Raw genomic sequence first — 20,560 nt, 5'->3', positions numbered from 1 at the left:
TAAACAAATTACTAAAAATGATAATGATCAATAATGCACATTGATTATCACAAAGCATAATATTATCTTCTTCCAAACTAAGGTTTTATTTTTTGGCTTGTCTCGTTGTTGGTATAGCTGTGAAAGGTGGACTCCTGCTGCCTTGCGGGTGTTCTGTCCGAGGTTTTCTAATGTGGGCCTATCATGTTGTCAATAAAACTTCCTTTTTTTTCAGCCCCCATTTTTGTTCGTTTCATGTTGCTTGCTGTATGTCTCTTCGTATAACAACGATAGTGGTACATTGCAGTGACAAGTATATTACATTATTCACTGCGTTCAAAGTGTTTACCAGGACGAAGAGACTGTGCGGTTGGAACTAACAGATTTCTGCGATGGGAGTACAAAGGCAGCAGCAGAGTGAATGTTTTGCCCTGGGGGGGGGGGGGGGGGGTGGGAACGCACAAAGGAAAACAGGAATGTTTCACAATTTAGGAGGGGATTCCCCGGCCCCACCCCCTTGCGAACAGCTTAGCAATGCTTTGTACAGTGTATACTACGACAATAAGGATCGGGTTTTCCGGTTTTGTGTAATTTTTTTCCTCTTTCTTTCTTTTAGTTTGTCAACCTCCTTAGCAATAACAATCATCCAAAAATTGGTAATGATAATAGTAATTATCAGAACTTGAAACATCATTATTGTTGTCATCATCGATATCATCATTGTTATTTCAATGTCTTTATCATTATCACTATCGAACTAAAATAGTATAATCTTTGTGCTGCTCGTCAGATACGGTCTCGACAACTGACATCATACCGTCTGTAATGAAACCATGATTTGAAATGCAAAGAGACATTTTATAATGGCGCGCACACATACACATGTTAAAACACACACACACAGACAAATTGACATTGACCCCAATATACTTTCTTCTGTCAGTATTGCAAGTGATAATGCAAAATCTTTTTTTTTTCCATTCACCGAAAGTGAGATGGAGAAATCAAAATGTTACATACAACTTGCTTTGTATACAGCAGCCCTTCTAAGTCCCTAAAGCTGATGGAGAAGTTCGATATTTTATCAGTACTAATCCCACTCGCTTTATTCCTGTCATGTGTCATTAAAGTATGGTTCATTTCTTTTGGGAACAACCAATGAGTGCGTCTCATATCTGACACAAAAGCACCTGCACGCTGCATGGCCACATTGGCAGTCAAACGAGGAAAAAAAAATACAGATACCCCCCCCCCCCTCCATCATCATCGTTACCAATAGACCAAGTAATAACGATTTCTCGATCTATGGGTCATGAAACTATCTTATCTCATCCACCCCCCCCCCCCCCCCCCCCCACGCACACCCGGAAAATCCCCTCTTACAGCTCGTGAGGAGCTGAATGACAATGAACTCCGGCGCACAGCTATAAACAGAAAAGGGCAAGTCCCTTCACTGGAGTCGTTACGCGCGAGCGCGCACACTGGATGTCGATGGCGAACATTGTTTGCCTTACAAAGGGCCTCAGCGCGTGAGAGATTCTGTCATGCGAAAGAAATGAAATCAAATCAAAATCACGATTCATTATTGTCTTTTAAACAATAAATAGTCACCGAAACAGAGGGAATAATGATCATGACTATCAACCCAGAACCTTTTTCAATTGGTGATAGCGACAATAGTGACTGGTCTGTCAGTACATTATGTATCTTTGTTACATTTCCCGATGAGCGCGCTCAAAGATATATTATTACTTTCTCGGGGCAGTTTGCTATCTGATATATATCTACTGCAGGCCTCTGCAGTTGACAGTAACCTGCTGGTAATGTTTTCCCTCCAGGCTCCTTTTCATTGCTATTTGTTTTCCTCCCACGTTTAATTGGTTTAATGTTAAAGTGCAAATGTCCGCATCAGGTTAAACTGGCCTTGAATAAAAAGATCAAAATTGAACAAACAGAAGAATAGCTGTTTTGGCAAATTGGTCGTTGGTTATGGGATTTGAATCTTTCGCATGTTTCAACAAAACAGTAAGACAGCTAGAAGAAGCAATATTTTGATCTGCAAATGAGGCTAGAATAATAAGTAGGTGTCATCTCCTTAAAGTCTCACATTTATCTACACACGAATCTTACTTGAATTTCATTTTCTGACAAGCAATCATATTCTTTTAAAAATGCATCCTGAGCTTCAATGTTATTGTGCTCAAGTAATAAGGGGAAGGGGTGTTAATTGCTAAAATCGTCAGCCAAACATGATTTACTTATGACAATTATGTGTACAAATCAATGAAATAGTTGTTAGTAGACTATCTCTCTATACCTCAGCTAATAGTTTCAATAAATGGTTGTGACGTCAAAGCCACTATTTGGTGTTATATATATATATATATATATATATATATATATATATATATATATATATATATATATATATGATGCTATAAAGTCCATAACTCTCTCACTTTAAGTTTGATTTTGATGACACCCTTATACCATCCTGTTCGTCCAGATTAACTTTAGAAATCAAAGTAAATGTGGTATGGTGTGAAATTGTACTTTAACTGACTCATCTGCGCTGAATGGCGCCTAGGCCGCTACACAGGCGAGCAGTCGGACATATTATCATTGGATTGGTGGAGATTCAGCCGTGGGAAACAATAGTGTGCAAGGCTGAGATCGGAAGGTTATGCGATAAAGATACTCGGCGAGTTTTGAGTTGAAGGTAGCGGACGATGACATCTGTTTGTCAGTGCAATTGCTTTACAATTACATTCGTTTGTATGATTGTATTTGAACTCTTCGTGACTATAGTATTCAAAGCTTTGATTTCTTTTGTTAATTTTCTATATCCAGATTTCGATCTATTCACCTACTGAATGAAATCATGTCACAGGATGCGCATTGGGTTTTGAAATAAGCGTTTGAATAAATAGTTCTATATGTTGACCTGCTGTCTGAGCGCTCAGTTCATGCACCTCTGTCCGTGAGAAGAAGAGCTAGAGTGCACTTCCCAGGCGCGACTTTGCTAATCTGCGACAGTGCGACTGAGATTCGGCGCCAGCCCCCGTGTACCCGAGCACCACCAACCGCACAATCGGTGACGCAGCCTTGACTGAAGTCTAATTGGCGAGGGATTCGTCGGTGATTTTTCGCTTTGGTCACATAAAGAAAAAAAAAGTACTCTCATGTGTGTATGATCACGGTAATATGTAGGCTTTTCCAGTGTCACGTTCATTATTGAATCAATTTGGGCACGTTCGGTGTCGAAAGAGCAAAACATGAGATTGAGTCCAAAATGATCATCTGTTGCATGTTCACCTAGGATAACCTATCATACATTGCTGCACTGTCACTTGATTAACAGAATGTTGTCTTTTGACATGATTCTGTTTTTTTTTTTTATTTATTCCCATGCAGTAGCGGTTCGTTATTTTAAAGTAACCCATTTACTGTTCATAACAATTTTCCTTACCAAGTGGGCGTTTCTCATAATGAATTAAAGTGGACTGTTATATGCGAAAGGCCGAAAGTCCCTATCCATATCATAACCAGAAAGTTTAGGTCCACACTAATCACAATAGTTATCATTTATCATTTTTTCTTTTTGATTCCTATATCTCTAGTTCATAGTAAAAAAGTGTCATTATTTTACGTGTATTACATATTCACATGTTCAGTTTATCACAATTTCGGAAATACTACGATGGGACCACGGGTGTGTACGGGAATATAAGAAAAGAATTCAAGCTCTTAGTAATAGTCTACAGACCTCCTCCTCACGATTAATGGCCCATGGACAATTTCTTCTTCTTTTTTTCTTCTTCCTCCTTCTCTTCTTCGACTCCGTCTTTTATTTCTTCTCTTCTTCTTTCTTTTCTATTTCGTGACATATTTTCTTTTTTTTCCAGCATCACATTCCTCTTCATATTCTATTTCCTTTTCTTTTTCTTCTTCATTATCTTCTTCTCTTTATACTCTTCTCTCATTCTTCGTTTTTTCTTCTTCAACTTCTTCTACTCTATATCTATAACTATTATTTCTATATCTTCTTGATCACCTTTTTCCTTTTCGTCTGTGGATGTTATGCGATCACCAGACTCCGTAAAAGACGTGGTTCATTTTTTTTTTTCTTACAACAGTGAAAAGTAATTCTCTATATGCGTATGTTCATACCTGCATTTCGTCTTTGTCAGTCCATCAGTCTGTAAGTTCTATAGACCTCCTTGGTCCTATGGGTGCTGTTCGTTATTCCGAAGGTTCGTTATTCCGAAGGTTCGTTATTCCGAATGTTCGTTAATTCGAAACACACAAATTCCCTATACCTAGAGATTCGTTAATCCGAAATTGAAAAAGGCTTCGTTAATCCGAACATTTGTGGCGTTATTCCGAAGGTTCGTTATTCCGAAAGCTCGTTAATCCGAAAATGAAATAGGGTTCGCTATTCCGAAGGCTCGTTTATCCGAAGATGAAATAGGGTTCGTTATTCCGAAGGTTCGTTTATCCGAAAATGAAATAGGGTTCGTTACTCCGAAAGTTCGTTGATCCGAAATGAAATAGGATCCGTAACGAACCTGCGGAATAACGAGCTTTGTTTCATTTTCGGATTAACGAACCTTCGGAATAACGAACCTTATTTCATTTTCGGATTAATGAACCTTCAGAATGACAAACCTTATTTCATTTTCGGATTAATGAACCATTGGAATAACGAACCTTCGGACTAAAGAACCTTCGGAATAACGAATATTCGAAATAACGAACTGTAACCGGTCCTATTACCCTTTTCACATTCTGTTTCTACCCTGTTTTTCCCCCTTTGGGGCATGATGTGATCGTCGTGTGATAAGGATTGCGAAGCACGGCTTTACCCGCTATCGATCCACAGACAAAGAGGATGAATGATCGTGTCTTGATACACAGTCGTTACAATCCATCACATTTCGTTGGATATTGTGTACTAGTATCGCACAGGAAGTGTGGGTAATTACAGAAAGCAATATGATTCTTTATAACAATAATGCAATGTAGCCACACGCCACTTTCACGAGAAGTAATCTATAGGAGATGTAGGAGTTTGCCTGTCTTACAGATGTGATAGCGAAAGTGTGAAATTATACTTTGGTATTACACAGATAAATCGAAACAAACTGCCAATTTTCACTTTCATGACATATAAAAGATTAGGACCCATCAGACAAAAGCAGCGAGTTGAAGCTGTTACTGACCTTAATTACCACAAAAGATCGTCTAAAGAGAAAGTTCGGTATAGCATATTCAACGCAATTACAGCTTTTCAGCAGAACAGACGTACGGTATGGGGGGGGGGGCAGAGGTGGCATTTGCCCCCCCCCCCCCCCAAACAAAATGTTGGGGGGGGGGGGCAAAACGAGTTTTTTGCCCCCCCCCCCAAGTGCCCCCTAAGTAACAAAATGAATCACTGATTTAAAGACCAAAATGAACAATAAAGGCATATTTCTTGTCTAAATGTTGTAATTTCATAACTGAAAATGCAAAAATTTTCGCTCCTAACGGGGCGAAAATTATGATACACTAACAACATACATTATTCTATCTACACACTAAATAGTAACTTATGAGTAAATTTAGTGTATAGATGGTAGCCTCGTGTCCTCGCGTGTGCCCGCTGAAACATACCTTCAGTAAACCTTACATTTTTCATTTTCTTGTTTGCTTTCTGGCAGTATAAGAATATTTCTTATTGTTCGAACGATGCGATCACGTTTAAGCTTTTAATGAGTACATTTCAGATAAATTGCAAAGTGAAAGTGGCTAGCTCGTTCTGCCCGTACTTACAGTAAAATGAAAAGTTTTCATAAGTTATTATCATAGTCCTTCGCAGTGATATCTTTTACTGTGTTTAATTCCTGAGAAATTTAATTCAAAATGCTCTATAAAAGCGACTTTTATACTCTGTTTTTACAAAAAGTCCCTACGTGGGAGGGGGTATCCCCTCCCACACCCTCCCCCGCTCGGTAGCTTCGCCCCTCGACGAGGATCTCACACCATCACAATACCCCCGTATGTTAAGATCATAGTCCTTCCAACTGATTTTTTTTTCAGTATGTTAATTCCCTTGAAATTTGCTTTTAAATGTTCTATAAACGCGACTTTTATACTCTGTTTTTACAAAAAGTCCCTACCGTGGGAGGGGATTATCCCCCCCCCCTCCCACACCCTCCCCCGCTCGATCGCTTCGCTCCCTCGCCGAGGATCTCGCACCATCACATTATTAATGTACTCCCGTATGTTATGATCATAGTCCTTCCAACTGATTTTTTCAATATGTTAATTCCCTAGAAATTTGCTTTAAATTCTCTATAAACGCGACTTTTATACAAAAGTCCCTACAAAAAGTCCCTATCCCCCCTCCCACACCCTCCCCCCGCTCGGTCGCTTCGCTCCCTCGCCGAGGATCTCACACCATCACATTATTATGTACTCCCGTAAAAAATGTAATAATCATAGTCCTTCACACTGATTATTTGTCACTATGTTTAATTCCTTAGAAATTTGCTTTTAAATGGTCTATGAAGGCGTCTTTTGTACCCTGTTTTAAAAAAGCTCCCTACATTGTGTGTGTGTGTGTGTGTGGGGGGGGGGGGTATCCCCCCTTCAACCCCCCCCCCCCGCTCGCTCGCTTCGCTCCCGCGCCGAGGATCTCACATCGTCACATAAATGTGCCCCCGTTGAGATTTTGCCCCCCCCCCCAAAAAAAAAAAACAACAACAACAACAACAACAAAAAAAAACCAAAAAAAAAAAAATACAACAGAAGTGTTCCGGCGCGCTTGATCATCAAGAACTGCAAGGGGAATAAAATCCAAACATACACATGTGCATTGAGTGGATTTAGACTCTAAAACACATCAGTGAAAGTTTGACGAAAATCGTACAATCCGTTCAAAAGTTGTGAATGGTTAAAGTTTTGGTGCAGCCATCGCTGACTGAGGAGAAGACTACAGTTGTGATGTCACGATTATCATACGGAAAACAACACAAAGAAAATGTAAAGAGAATTCCACAAAATAGCCTTGTCTTTAATGAAAAATACACATTCTTTTAAATTGTTCCTTACATAATGTTAAGGGTATTATTATTTCCCTTCTTTCTGAAGCAGATAAGTCAAGTGCTCTGTCAATATGCTAGAGAAGTGAATATCATGTAATTTTCGTTGTATTTTCTTTATGTCATTGTCTAAGAGTGACGTCACGAAATGTTGTTGTGGTTCTTCTAAAGCTGCTGCATTTACTCAATCCACAAATACATTGGGTTTCCTTCTCCTCTCAGAAAATATCTGATCAAGTGAAAAGCCAGTCAGGTAATCGCTTCTTCATAAATCTACATAATCATGCATGTACAGATACAATCGCGCACTGGCAGTGACTCGCAAGGCTGAGCTACTAGTACTAGTATACATAAGGGCGGTGTAATGAGTAACTGAGATGTTGGTATGTTCCGCGATAAGATACTACAATCTGGAATACAGATATTCTATGGAGAGAATGGTTTTAACCCCAGCTTAAATATAGACACATGCCATTACACTACGATCCACTTTAAGTGTAAAGTTTAAATGTTTAAAAGTTTAAACAAACGAACGAAAAACAAAGTTCATGGATGGCAAATGTTGAAGTAATGTACCTGTTTTGTATTGTATTGTTTCCATCGAAGAAAGGTAGAGAATAGTATCATTTAAGTCACAATGCCGCATCCCATTATTCATTCGTGCAATTTACAGTGTCTTCTCTTTCATTTTCGAAAAGTGTTGTGTGATATTGTCTTTGTACCAGCACTTACTATTCACGTTGTCATTTACAAAGCTGCAATCGTGCATTACAGACAAGAACAGTTTAGTAAAGGAAACGAACAAAAACAAAGACAGCAAGCAAGAAAGAGACACGGTTTTTCAGATTGTAGGGCAGAATATATGATTTGATTTGAAATGATATGAGCGAATTGTCTTTTAAATATTACAATATATTGTATATATGTATATATATATATATATATATAAGTAACAAAACTAAACTGGAACAAAGTTCATGCTGTATCACCAACGTTTTATTTCTACACACAATATATATATATATATATATTATATATATATATATGAAAATGTAAATATGTAAATATATGAAAATGAAGTTAAGAAGTGCTTTGCGAAAGGGGAAAATTCCCCTCTTCGGTAAAGACATAATAATCATGCTGCTTAGTGGCTTAAGACAAACATAAACGAAACAAAACAAAACAGACTGCGTTTTGAAACCTCTCTCGTGAACTTAAATACAACGTTTATTTTTGGCATAAATATTTGTCTTTAGTTGAATATACCACACAGAACTTAAAAGACCGGAAGTGGGGACAAATATCTAATGGTTTCGTGTCTATTTGTCTCAACTCTTTTTTTTTTTTGTATTTTCTTCTTTCTTTTCTGTGTAATGATTTTCTCCGTTTATCTTCTCTGTATGTTCGATCGATGTGTGAATAAGGGTTCTTTTATCACTTTTCACCATAGAACGTCGCATTTGCTATGATTTGCTTTGGATGCCATTACCATACATAACCTACGTTACTCTGCGCATCGTTGCCATAGACGATGATGTCACTATTTATCATATCATGTTGGCCGAATATATTCTCATTTTCATTGATGTTTTTCCTCAAATTCCCCCTTTTCAATCAAATGTTTGTGTTTCTGTGACTCCTTTTCTTCTGTTTTGATGTTCTTTAAAACATTCTTTGACTTTGTTTATTCGCTTGACTGCTTGTTAACGGCTTCCCTTTTTTTAATTCATTTTCTCGCCATCTATGCAGTCCACCCGTTCTAAGTACACTGGTACTGTGCAGGGTATTTTTCTCGTTGTGTTTGAAGCATTTATTCCATCTTCTGGCAGCCGAACGTGGGCTTTATTTAATTGCAAATCGATTCTCTGATGACGAGTTGCTCTTTCACTTCGGTCAGGACTGCCGCGTCATAAAGTGCTGAACTCCGTGGAGTTCATGCTGCGTGCGACTCGGGTGAGCAACTGTCGGGGGAATCCCTCCTTTAGCTCTGAGTCAACAGAGCTATTTCGGCTGGGCGAGCGGTTCCGCGGATTTGTGATGTTTGTGCGTTACCCATGAAAGAAAAAAAAAGAACGACCACAGCCAAAACAGGTGGTACACTGTTGAACACAGTTACCTTTTTGCAAACTGGCTCAATCGTTTGTATATTTGTGTTCGGATCACAGAGAATTTGTTATGATTTGATTTGGTTTTAGCGTTTTAACGACACAAATTGAAAATTATCATTGATATTACGAGGAATACAATTCTACACAATTGGCATGAAAATGTGTGGAATAACCTGAAGATATATATCATACAAACAGACGTAAAAGTTGCAACTAAAACCAAGTTCAACGTGCTTGCTGCCTTTTGTAACATACATGTAAACTGAATATGTTGTTTTTGTCGTTTGTTTGCTCATTTCCATCTGAGAAGATGGCTGGATAGCGCATATTCAGCTATGTTAAGCTGGTCTTCCATGGGGTCCAGTCACAGTGCCAGTTTTAATGTGAGGTGGGACCACTTCACCGGGTTAAACACCCTGCTCTTTGCGATTAATGAATGAAGCGGGATCTTTTACGTGCATGAGTTGTGACTCTCTCATACACGGGACCTCTATTTTATGTCCTATCCGAGGGACAGAGGGTTTTGCCTCTTGCTAAAGGCCGGGGACGGTATGATTACACACGATATTGCACAGTCCAGACTCGGGTTCGAATTCGGGTCCTCAGGATCGTGAGGCAGACGCGCTACCGACTGAGCCAACTCACCGCCCTTGAGGGTTCGAAGTGATCTTAGTGAAAAAGAAGATAAGAAAGGAATATGATGAGTGTTATACTGTCTTTGTTGAAGAGGAGGATTAAGTGGACGGACGAATAAGAACGAATTTATCGCACCTGCATTATCAGCTCAGACGAGAAGTGTTTTCCACAACCATTAGCAAAACACTTCCGGGTGACGAATTTGGTGCGTACAGTGTACCTCCTGTTCTGGAAACACATGAAGTTGGTCTATTTTTTTTTTCTCCTTTTAGGATCTTATAGCGATGATCTGTTCCATATGAATCACACACTAGTCATAATTATAGCTTCATGGCTATCTGCAGCCTTACCCAATGTCATTTTTTTTTTCACGAAATCATGTAATCATATTCATAATAACCCCATTTTCCCCAATATATTTGCGGAAGTGCACAGTAAATTCTAAATGTTTTTTTTTTTTTTGATGGCATTGTGTGAAAATCATTGCATGAAAATGACATGAGTTATATATATAAATATAAATATATATATATATATATATATATATATGTGTGTGTGTGTGTGTGTGTGTGTGTGTGTGTGTGTGTGTGTGTGTGTGTTTTGACAAAAAAAAGTAAGTTACAAAATTAATATGAGTCTCATCCTCACATTTTGTCTATTCAATCATCACCATGGAATCTATACCTTGATGTATAATTTTGCTGAACCAGTTGCACTCTCTGAATATCATAAAGATTATTATGTAATATCATTATATGCTCTCTGAATATCATGATATTCTTATAACATTAGCACTTTGTATTTCATTTAAGTTTCGTCAATTAATTTTCATTTCCAAACAAAGTGCTAAATGAGTACATAATCAAAGTTTACAATAAACTGCAACCCCCCCCCCAAAAAAAAAAAGTCCATGGCCAATATCACATACTGACCGTGATTGCATTTTAGAGAAGAAACAATGAGAGCCAGTAGAACAGTAACCGGTGTTTGTTTGGTTTTTTTTTTCTCTCTCTCTCTCTTGGAACAGTCAACTTCGAGAATTGAAATGTAGAAAATTTCATGGTAGCACATAGCTTGTAAATTGGAAGATGGAAAATGCACATTCATATATAGTATTATGACAGAAACGCAGGCATACATATCAAACACACATGTACATACATGTAATAATATAAAAAAAATAGAACAATCTTATTGCAGAGGCAAAGGGGAAAATACCCTGCGGATATAAAAACGTACTCCAGCTAAAGGTTTCTTTCTGTATTATCGACGCAATCATTTTACGCGATTGTGTAATTTACACCAAAAACAGAACGAAACACAGTCAAACGATATTCTAAACAGATAAGATACAAAGTGTACAAATGTATCATGTTCAAAAAAAAAAAAATCCAACCTTGAAATAAACAGAGACTAGAAACCACTCAGCTCCTCTCTGGGTATATTTTCTTTCTCACCCCCTTCTCTCTAAATCATTGTATATTTTAGTAGGCCTATACACAATGATTATGTAAATATTCTAATAGTCTGTCGGAGCAGTGCAGGTTGTCACGTTCGCACAACAAACTAATATACCGCCTCTCCCCCTCGACCTAGAAGACGACAATTCAGAAGAACTTTCAGGACTATCTATCCCATCACGTTTGCATCATTTCTATTTCCAGTCAGATCGTGATGAGAAGACACAAGGATGGAGAAGTATCAACCATGGAATTAGTAATGCTGATATCACATTTGCATTCACATGTTCGTGCTCTCCTAAGTCCTATTCATTTTGATATTTCGTCACATGATGGTATTAATGTCGCAGTTATAATGAGCGGTCACATGCATGATGAGTGGTAGTGACATGAATGATCGCGGGGTATCAAAACCGATACAAACATAGCATTATCAAGTATGCGCCTTTCCTAATTGTCGGTGTAGTAAATAATTTACAGCAAGGGAGTTCATTTTACACGTGGCACATGATCAGACGAGACATTGTGAGGTGCTACATATGTGTTGATAGAAGTATAGAAGTAGTGGTAGTTTTAGCTGTAGTATATAGTTGTAGTAGTATAGTAATAGACCCTAGTATAGCTTTCGTTATCGCAGTGAGTATAAATGTATGCAGGTCCATAGAAGCATTATTTCAATCAATCCAAATTCATGAAATTCTTCCGTCGAGATGTTCTTTATCGCAACTGAATGACAAGATATCTACGTCGATGTAGGGCAATTTGTCAATCAGTTGCAATACTTTAATCAAGTCATAACAGAAGTAATAAATACAGTTGCAGTGGCAGCAGTAAGAGCAGAAATAGTCGTATTGGTTCTTGTTGTTTTCGTCATAGATTGTTCGTACATCAAAACTTCATTCAATTGATGAGGGAAAAAAGTTTTTTAGGTATCACTCTCGTAGTTTCTGGTAAAATTCATAATCGTCAATGATTTTAACAAATTTCGTATGCATATGCATATTGTGATTAAGCACAGGTTAATTTGGAAGACCAGTTAGATTCACGTAGGTGGTTGAGCTATTTTGACCTCATGGGTTTAGAAAGAGGCAAACCTCAATTAGTCTAGCCCAGAGGCCTTCCTTCCATACTAAATACGCGGTCGCAGCCTTCCGGGGACCGTGACCGTGTATAAGAGAGTATAATAACTTATGAGAGTAAAGCATCGATCGCTCGTGTGTCCCTTTTCTGTGAGAGTAGAGTTGTCTGTCTGTCTGTTTGTTTATTTGTCTTTTTTTGTATCTCCTTCCAGGAAAGAGTTAAATTCAACTGGTTCATTGTGTTTTTTTGTGTGTGTTTTTTTATTTGTGCAGATTGTATTAGATGCGCCTTATAAGCTATGCATTTTGTGCATGAGAAACACTTTGCCAACTAAATCGAGGCTTCCAAGATAAAAAAACAACAACAACACAGCAACAATAGAACGGTAGCCAATTGAAGATCTCAGATCATAGAACGCTGTACTAGTATTCAAATAATTCAAATCTTAGGCAAAAAATGACAAATCTGCACATGGTTCAGTGCGGCCATTTTATTTCTTTGAAATTAGCAGCATCACTATTGTATTCATAGATGAGATAGTATTTTAGAGTGTGCATGTATTCGGTTGTGTTCAAGGTTTTTGTTGCTATAAGTTATTTTTGAAAAGAAAAATCGGCCTCTTTACATAAGTTATGTTGAATAATGTATACGTCTGGTCGGTATGTGTATACTCCTGCATGTGTGCGTTTGCACCATACGCATTTATTGTCCTACATCTATCGCCTTTACTTTTTTTTTCTATCTCTCTCTTGTCTCTCCTAAAGGACTTTAAGAAATATTATCTTTTCAGTGTGTTCCTCCCACAAATATGATTAAGTTCTATAAACTTGCGTATAGACACTTATATCTTTTCTCTCCCCGCATTATTATGATTATTACATTGAACGTCATTTACCTTCAGATCACATCCATGACATTATACATAATATTATATTCCCTAACTATAATTCAATTTAGTTTGATTTAATTTAATTTGACTTTTGATTTAATTTGATTTAATTTGATTTAACTTAGCTTTTAATTTAATTTAGCTTTTAATTTAATTTAATTTAATTCAATTTATTTTTTTCTGACTTGTTCGCAAGAGTATTTTTAGAATTCAAAATTTGTTTATGTTCTAAACCTGCATGTGTTCAGTTTGTTTAATGTTATTTGTGGACATAATTGTGAATTGAACTGACATAAATTGAATTTGACAGTGATGCTTCAAATAACTTAAAGGTGAGAAAATCATCGAGCAAGTCTCGTGAGAATATAAGGGATAAAGAAAAATAAGCTTTAGGTTACAAGAGGACCTAACAAGAAGAGTCATGTCGATAGAAATAGCAATACATTCTACCAGAAACAAATACATCACCGAGGCGAAAACATAATACCGCTTGTTTGCAAAAGTTCATCAGGGTGAGACAGTGGGACTGTTGTTGTTGTTGAATGTGAGCTGATTTAATGGTTTAACTCCGCTAAAAAGGGAAAGTTTAAAAGCTGTTTCACCTGTATTCACGTGTCATTTCCGAACTTGCTGTCGATGCTATCTAAAGTTAACAATAACTTTAAATAGGCCTATAATGTTTTCCACAGATGGAGTACATACACAACCGCAGTGAGGTTTTTCCAAGTGGCGGGCTCAAAAGCTGAAGTTAATGGGAAATGGAACTGGGAAACAGACCGAGATCAAAGGGGAGACTGAGGGCTGTGAAGTCAGCTCATCTACCTCTCCGGATGTTATGTTTCACATTTTACACGTAATCCTATTTCCCAGTTTCTCATCAAGCGTAACGCAAACTGTAACACATGCACGTCTGGTACACAAAACAAAACAAAAACAAACAAACAAACAAAACAAAACGAAATAAATCTCATCAACACTATATTCATAGAATCAGCCTTCCCTTGTTTTAACTTACGTGTGGAATTAACTATGTACAGATTTGAGACTATTTTCAGTTGTTGGTTGAATGTTATATGACGTCATTTAACTTTGATTTCAGTTGCTTACAAGTATTGTCGACAACCTGTTTAAAAAAATATGAGCATTTGGGTATTTCATAACATTTGCAACTTTGAGATCATGACAGGACACAAAAATAACGGACCCAATTAACCTTGATTTTCTTTTCGCCACATTACTTAATTCGTTGGTGTTTTTGTTTTTTTTTTTCCCTTGGGGGTCGTCGACACTCTCCGAATGACGTATTTATGACAATCACTGCATTGTTCACACTCACATGGGCACAGGCACGTTTTTCCATATTTGCGCTTTTCCCACCCTGACCCGGAAGTGATCGCAGACTATCAGGGTCAAGTGCGGCGCCGTACTTCAGTCACGTTGTTCAGCAGTTCAACCTCATTTCGTATGAAAAGGGAAAAAAAATCTTCATGCATGCGTGACGAACCGTCATGCGATGAAAAAAAATATATATATATATATATTCAAGACAAACTGAACATTTACTTTTTTTTAGCTGTATATATAGCTCACTTAGCTCATAAAGTACCATTAAACAGTACTGCTCTTATTTTCCATTTTTTAATCTAAAGCATTCTACACCACTAATCAGCAACGATTTGTATAACAGAGTTCCTTTTCATTTATTTTCTTGCAATTTATCCACAAAAAAAAGGAAATTGAAATGTCTGATCAAGGTGTCTGATATTGACGATCAGAAATACCTACTTATTTTGTAAGTGCTCGTACTGTACTACCGTACCGAGGTTTATTTTTAATCGATGGCAACACTAAGAGCAGGAACACGTCACTTCTTAACAAATCGATATGTATTTTTATTCATCCGATGAATATCTTAGTCGGACACCCCGAACTGTCAGTGTAGCTGATATGAATAATATGTTTGTGCTCTAATCCGTCCGTGTTTGTACGGGGATTGTTGCGCCGGAAGATCCAGATGGAATTGATATCTCGGATGATTGGAAAGCATTTTGTTTCCCTTCTTTTTCTCGGCAATTCATAATTCGCAAAAATCAAAGACACAAAAGCACAGATTTACTATCAAAACAAATGTTGAAATGATAATATTATGGAATGATACATAACGATACTTTATTCGACCCTGTCTTAAGAAACATTTTCACTTGTTCAGAAGTCACTAATAATAACTTACTGAATAAATGTTTCCACGAAGTAACTTGGACTACAAGAAAATTCGTATATTTCTTGAATAATATAAGTTCATCCAGCTAGCGATAACTGAAGATTTTATTAGGCGATGCCTCTGTTGAGATGAGAATGCGAATTCCTAGAAGTAGTATGAGCGATCTGAACACAATCAAAAGTGCAGCCACGGGAAAATGTTGGTCACAAAATAATGTGTACTCTCCCAGCAGGCCAATAACACCGGCCCATAGTGTCAACCACAGTTCACGAGCGAAGACGCAGAGTTGCAGGATGGTAGCTTTAACCTGCCCATAACCCGTCCAGAAAATCTTCGTCACTGTGCAGCCTATTTAAGGTTGTGTTGATCCTATTCCCCTGATATGATTAAAAAGAAAAGGGAAAAAAAACCAACTATATGTCAGACATTGTACAAACCTCTCCGTTACCTGCCACTTTCAATGAACCATGTGAGAAATGAGAGTACCAGGTCGTTGCAAAAGGAAAAAAAAAAAACAACAACAACAACTTTTGTTGAGACATTTGATATTGTCGTTCACTAATTTCGAAGAGCAGTGACAGGAGCACCGGCCTTCCAATAAAATAGAGGACCATAAGCTTGTGAGTTCAAGGTTCAATGTACAATTCCTCACCATATTCAAGTTGACTTAAGGAAAAGAAAACAATCAGTTGGAGTGGTATTTGTTTTATCCAAAGTGGGGACCTTGTATGAGAAAGTTATGACTTTTTTTTAGGTAAGCATGTTTTTTTTTTTTTTTTTTTTTTTTTTTTTTTTTTAATGAAACGATGAATATCATTAGGAGTAACCACATACTCAAACTGGCTAAAAGTCCTTATCCCTAAAGTACGTTATTCCGAAGGTTCGTTAATCGAAAAATGAAATTAGGTTCCTTATTCCAAAGGTTCGTTATTCCTACTGCTCGCAATTCCGAAAATGAGATATGATTCGTATTTGCGAAGGTTCGTTAGTAGGCCCCTGACGAACATTCACGAACATTAACGAACATTCGAAATACCGAATCTTTTTTATTCATTTTCACATTAACGAACATTCTGAATAAAGCTGTTTTAGTTTTCGGAATTACGAACCTTCAGAATAACGAACATTCGGGACAAAGTCACAAATGTTCGGATTTACGAATCATTGTTCATTTTCGGATTAAGGAACATCAATAGGTATATTTGAGGACTGTTTCGGAATAACGAATCGTACTTTATTTTCAGACAAACCTTCGGAATAACGAACATTGATTTTATTGAATTAGAGTAGACAACGATACCATCATCTCCCAAGATTACCATTGATCGATTTCAAGAATCATCACTAAATTTCCTTACAAAAAGATAATAATGATAAGATATCACTAAGTGTAATCGTCTAATCAAGCTTTTTGAAGCCATATGGAACTCGCAACTATGCGGCAATGAAGGAAACAGGCGTTGTAGCTGCTGAGTAAGACCTTTTTGTTTACACTTCCTTTCAAGACTGATTATAAACGAAACTCTGTGTACATTTGCTTGTAAATATGTATACATAATTGCATAAACATTGTATATATATATATATATATATATATATATATAGAGAGAGAGAGAGAGAGAGAGAGAGAGAGAGAGAGACATATTATGCATATGTATATTTATAACATTATGATGTATACATATATATGTGAAGAAATTATATATGCATAGCAAGTCCCGTTTAAATTATAAAAAAAAAGAACACCAGCCACACCAACTATGAATAAAAGAAAAACCAATGTCACCACGTTATAGCCTTTAACTCTGTGATGGAGCCACTGAGGTATATATTACAAATGCTGACCTCAGAAACTGGGCCTTCGTGTCTCGAACGTGAGTAGTCAGAATCAATAAAGTCTGTACTCCCCCCCCCCCCCCCCCCCGCTTTTTTTTTTTATCAAGAAAAAGAACCAAAAAAGTTTTAGGAGACCGTAAAAACAGATGACGAGTGACAATGGTCCTATATCGATTTTTTTTTCAACTATTGACCTGTCATTTACAAATAGTGTATGTTTCTATTTGTGGAAGACACGATTTTTTTTTTTTTTTTTTTTGGGGGGGGGGGGTGTTGTTTTACAGACCAGAAACAAAAGGGTGAGAAAAACATAGAGATTTGGAGATTTTGTTCAATTAAGTCAGCGAACATAAAGAACTATTTTGAAAATCGTATAAGGCCCATGGAAGTTAAGCTGGTCAGATGGTATATCAAAAGTTATTGCTCTATAACTTCTGTTGCACAACTCAGTGTGTGTTGACCAATTATTGTTCTTTTAATTTTGTGGACTTTTAGTCCTGTTGGAATACGCAATAGTGTTAACGTTCGACGATGGAACAAGAGCATTCGCATTATCATCCGCGATACTCGGTAATCGCAAAGGCCGGACCTGACATTTTAATGGGTCCGATTGCTTCACGAGAGTTCCTCTATAATCACAGTCAAAATAGTGTTCCCTAAACACGTTTTTGTCTCTTCAGCTGGTGGAGGTCAATGACACCGGAAAAAATGCTTCCTGTAGCACGCTTTGTCCGCTGTTATCCGACATGACCACCAACACCTGTAGCCAAACCTTAGAAGCAGGATTTTGTCCCCTCTTACGTATATACGACAAAGGATGCTCCACTTGGACTCTACAACATCCCAAAGTACACGGGACCTGTCCTATGTCAACTAGAAAACCGCGAGGAGAACATATTTTGTTGACAAGTCAGATCGATAATGGAATCCGGGTGGGGCTTTCAACATAAATGAATGTTAAAAGATATTGATTGAACGAAACATAGGCCTACTCTCATACTATATAACATATATATAACACTTCTAAGAAATATCATCTTGTGTGTTGTTTTCTTTCGTAGTGTAACTTCTTAGGAAATGACATGTTTGAAATATTACTAACGTTAACATCTGCTATAAAAAGATGGCTTGATTTGTAGACTCTTTGCTAGATTGACAAATTTTATTCTTCGCATTCAGTTAAGATCATTACCTTACACTATTGTCTATCACGCTAGGTATCAATGACCAAATGAAAGCTGTAAATTTCAGTTCGATTATGAAATCTTTGCAAGGTATAGTATATATACTTACGTTTTTGGAATATCTTTTAAAACTTTGAGTAGCACTCTTTCAATTTTAAATTATAATGTACAACTAAATTTTGCGTTCTCTTGGAATTTTGTCCGGGAGGGAAAGGGAGTTCGTACATAAGCGTATATCGCTATATAGCGTCGCATTTGAAAATTCTTCAAAAGGAAACCCAGCTGGTAAGTATTTCTTCAGTTAAACTATGTTGAAAGAGAATCGTTTCACAAGAACACGATTGATATGATGTGACTCGTACGGATTTTATTCTAAAAGAATTCATAGGAATCTACAGATAACGTACATGGATGGATGATGAATAATGGCTAATAGATGTCTTTCTTTTCTTTTAATTCTATCAACTACTTTATCAAAGGGGAAAAGCAGCGTTGTTTTTTTTTAAATAATGATCTCATGCTAACGCCCTCGAAAAAGCATTAAATACTCAAATGTTATAGCGTTATTTCCTTTTGAAGTGTTTCACCATTTGAACTCGAAGTTACGTTAAAGTGTAAATTCTTGAATTTTGAAATCCGTTTCTGAACTACGAGGCGCGGTTGAGGAGTTCATCTGTACTTTTGTGTGTCTCGCAGCAGGCATCGATAGCGCGCAAGGATAACGGCGAATGTGTGTGGCGTGGTTACCTTATCTGCATGATTAACTTATCCGCCAATGAAAAAAAAAACCCTCATTATAGGCCAGGTGAATCATTATCTCTTATCTTCGCTATTACCACGTTTACCAACGATCCCACCTACCCACTTACTTGTCATGCACAGTACGATCGGGTCACTGGTGGTCAAATACCCAATGAGATCATGACTTTATCTCGTTTTGTGTTGTTGTTTTTTCCAACTCGTTTTTGGTTCATTATATCCGTGCTTATGTAATCCACTGTGATCAATTCTGACGGATGGCAACTAAGTATTGCTTGCAGAGCAGTGGAGAGGTCTCGAATGAAGTAAACAACTTGGAAATTACTTACAAATGAAAGTTATTGAGCATAAAAATCCTATGCGATTTGCGATTGATTGCAACTTACGCTCAATCTTTATAAAACAGGCCCTACATGAGATTTGACGGAAATCGGGAGGAAATTAAACACAACATCGCTATCTTGAAGAGGTCTGCTCTGATGGCAACACCATTATACAATTTTTTCCATAATACTATTTTTCTGATACGAAATAATCATGACGATATCTATTTGAATGAACTTCCCGCTACCCCTTCCCCACTCTCAGCCCAGATAGAGCAACGTAGAAACCAATTAAACAGAAGGAAGATGACAGTGAGTCGTTGTGGCGGGGTCATCCCACGAGACCAACACCCACGAGTCCACGCCTTCGACATTGAAAAAGAAAAGGTCCATGAGTCATACAGCTCATGAATTCGACAATTTTAGGCAAATAAGACCCATGAGTCCGACACTGTAGGCAAACAAGGATCACGAGTTCTATACTAGGCAAACAAGGCCCATGGGTTCGACACTAAGCAAAAAAGGCCCACGAGTTCGACACTAGGCGAAAACGGCCCACGAGACTGACATTACATCACAAATCAAGGAGGTGTTCCGAATCATGGCTCGATTGGGTCCCATGGTTTGGGAAAGACATCGCTCCAAATCCAGGATCGGACCAAAGATCAATTTAAAAGCACCCTCAATAGAAGAGTAGGTGTATGGTCAAATATAGCAAGTTATTATTTCACAGAGGCATTTTTTTTTAGTGTATCTGATACTGTAAAAGTAACTCAAAGTTGCTGCATGAGCCTGTGTAGACAATAAAATGGAAAGCGTGCTAGCTTCCCATATGGTTCAAGTAGTTTTCGCTGAGGTATGACAGCGAAACTAACCAATGTTAAACGTGCCGTATAGTCTTGTGCTGTATGTTGCGTGTTTTGACTTTGCAAAGGTGAAGAAGAAGAAGAAGGAAGAGAAGGAGCAAGAGGAAGAAGAAGAGGAGGAGGAGGAGGCGGAGTAG

This window comes from Diadema setosum, chromosome 9, assembly GCF_964275005.1.
Source record: "Diadema setosum chromosome 9, eeDiaSeto1, whole genome shotgun sequence".
NCBI classification, from domain to species: Eukaryota; Metazoa; Echinodermata; class Echinoidea; order Diadematoida; family Diadematidae; genus Diadema; species Diadema setosum.
The sequence above is the reverse complement of the archived record's forward strand: the minus strand, read 5'-3'. Positions refer to the sequence as shown.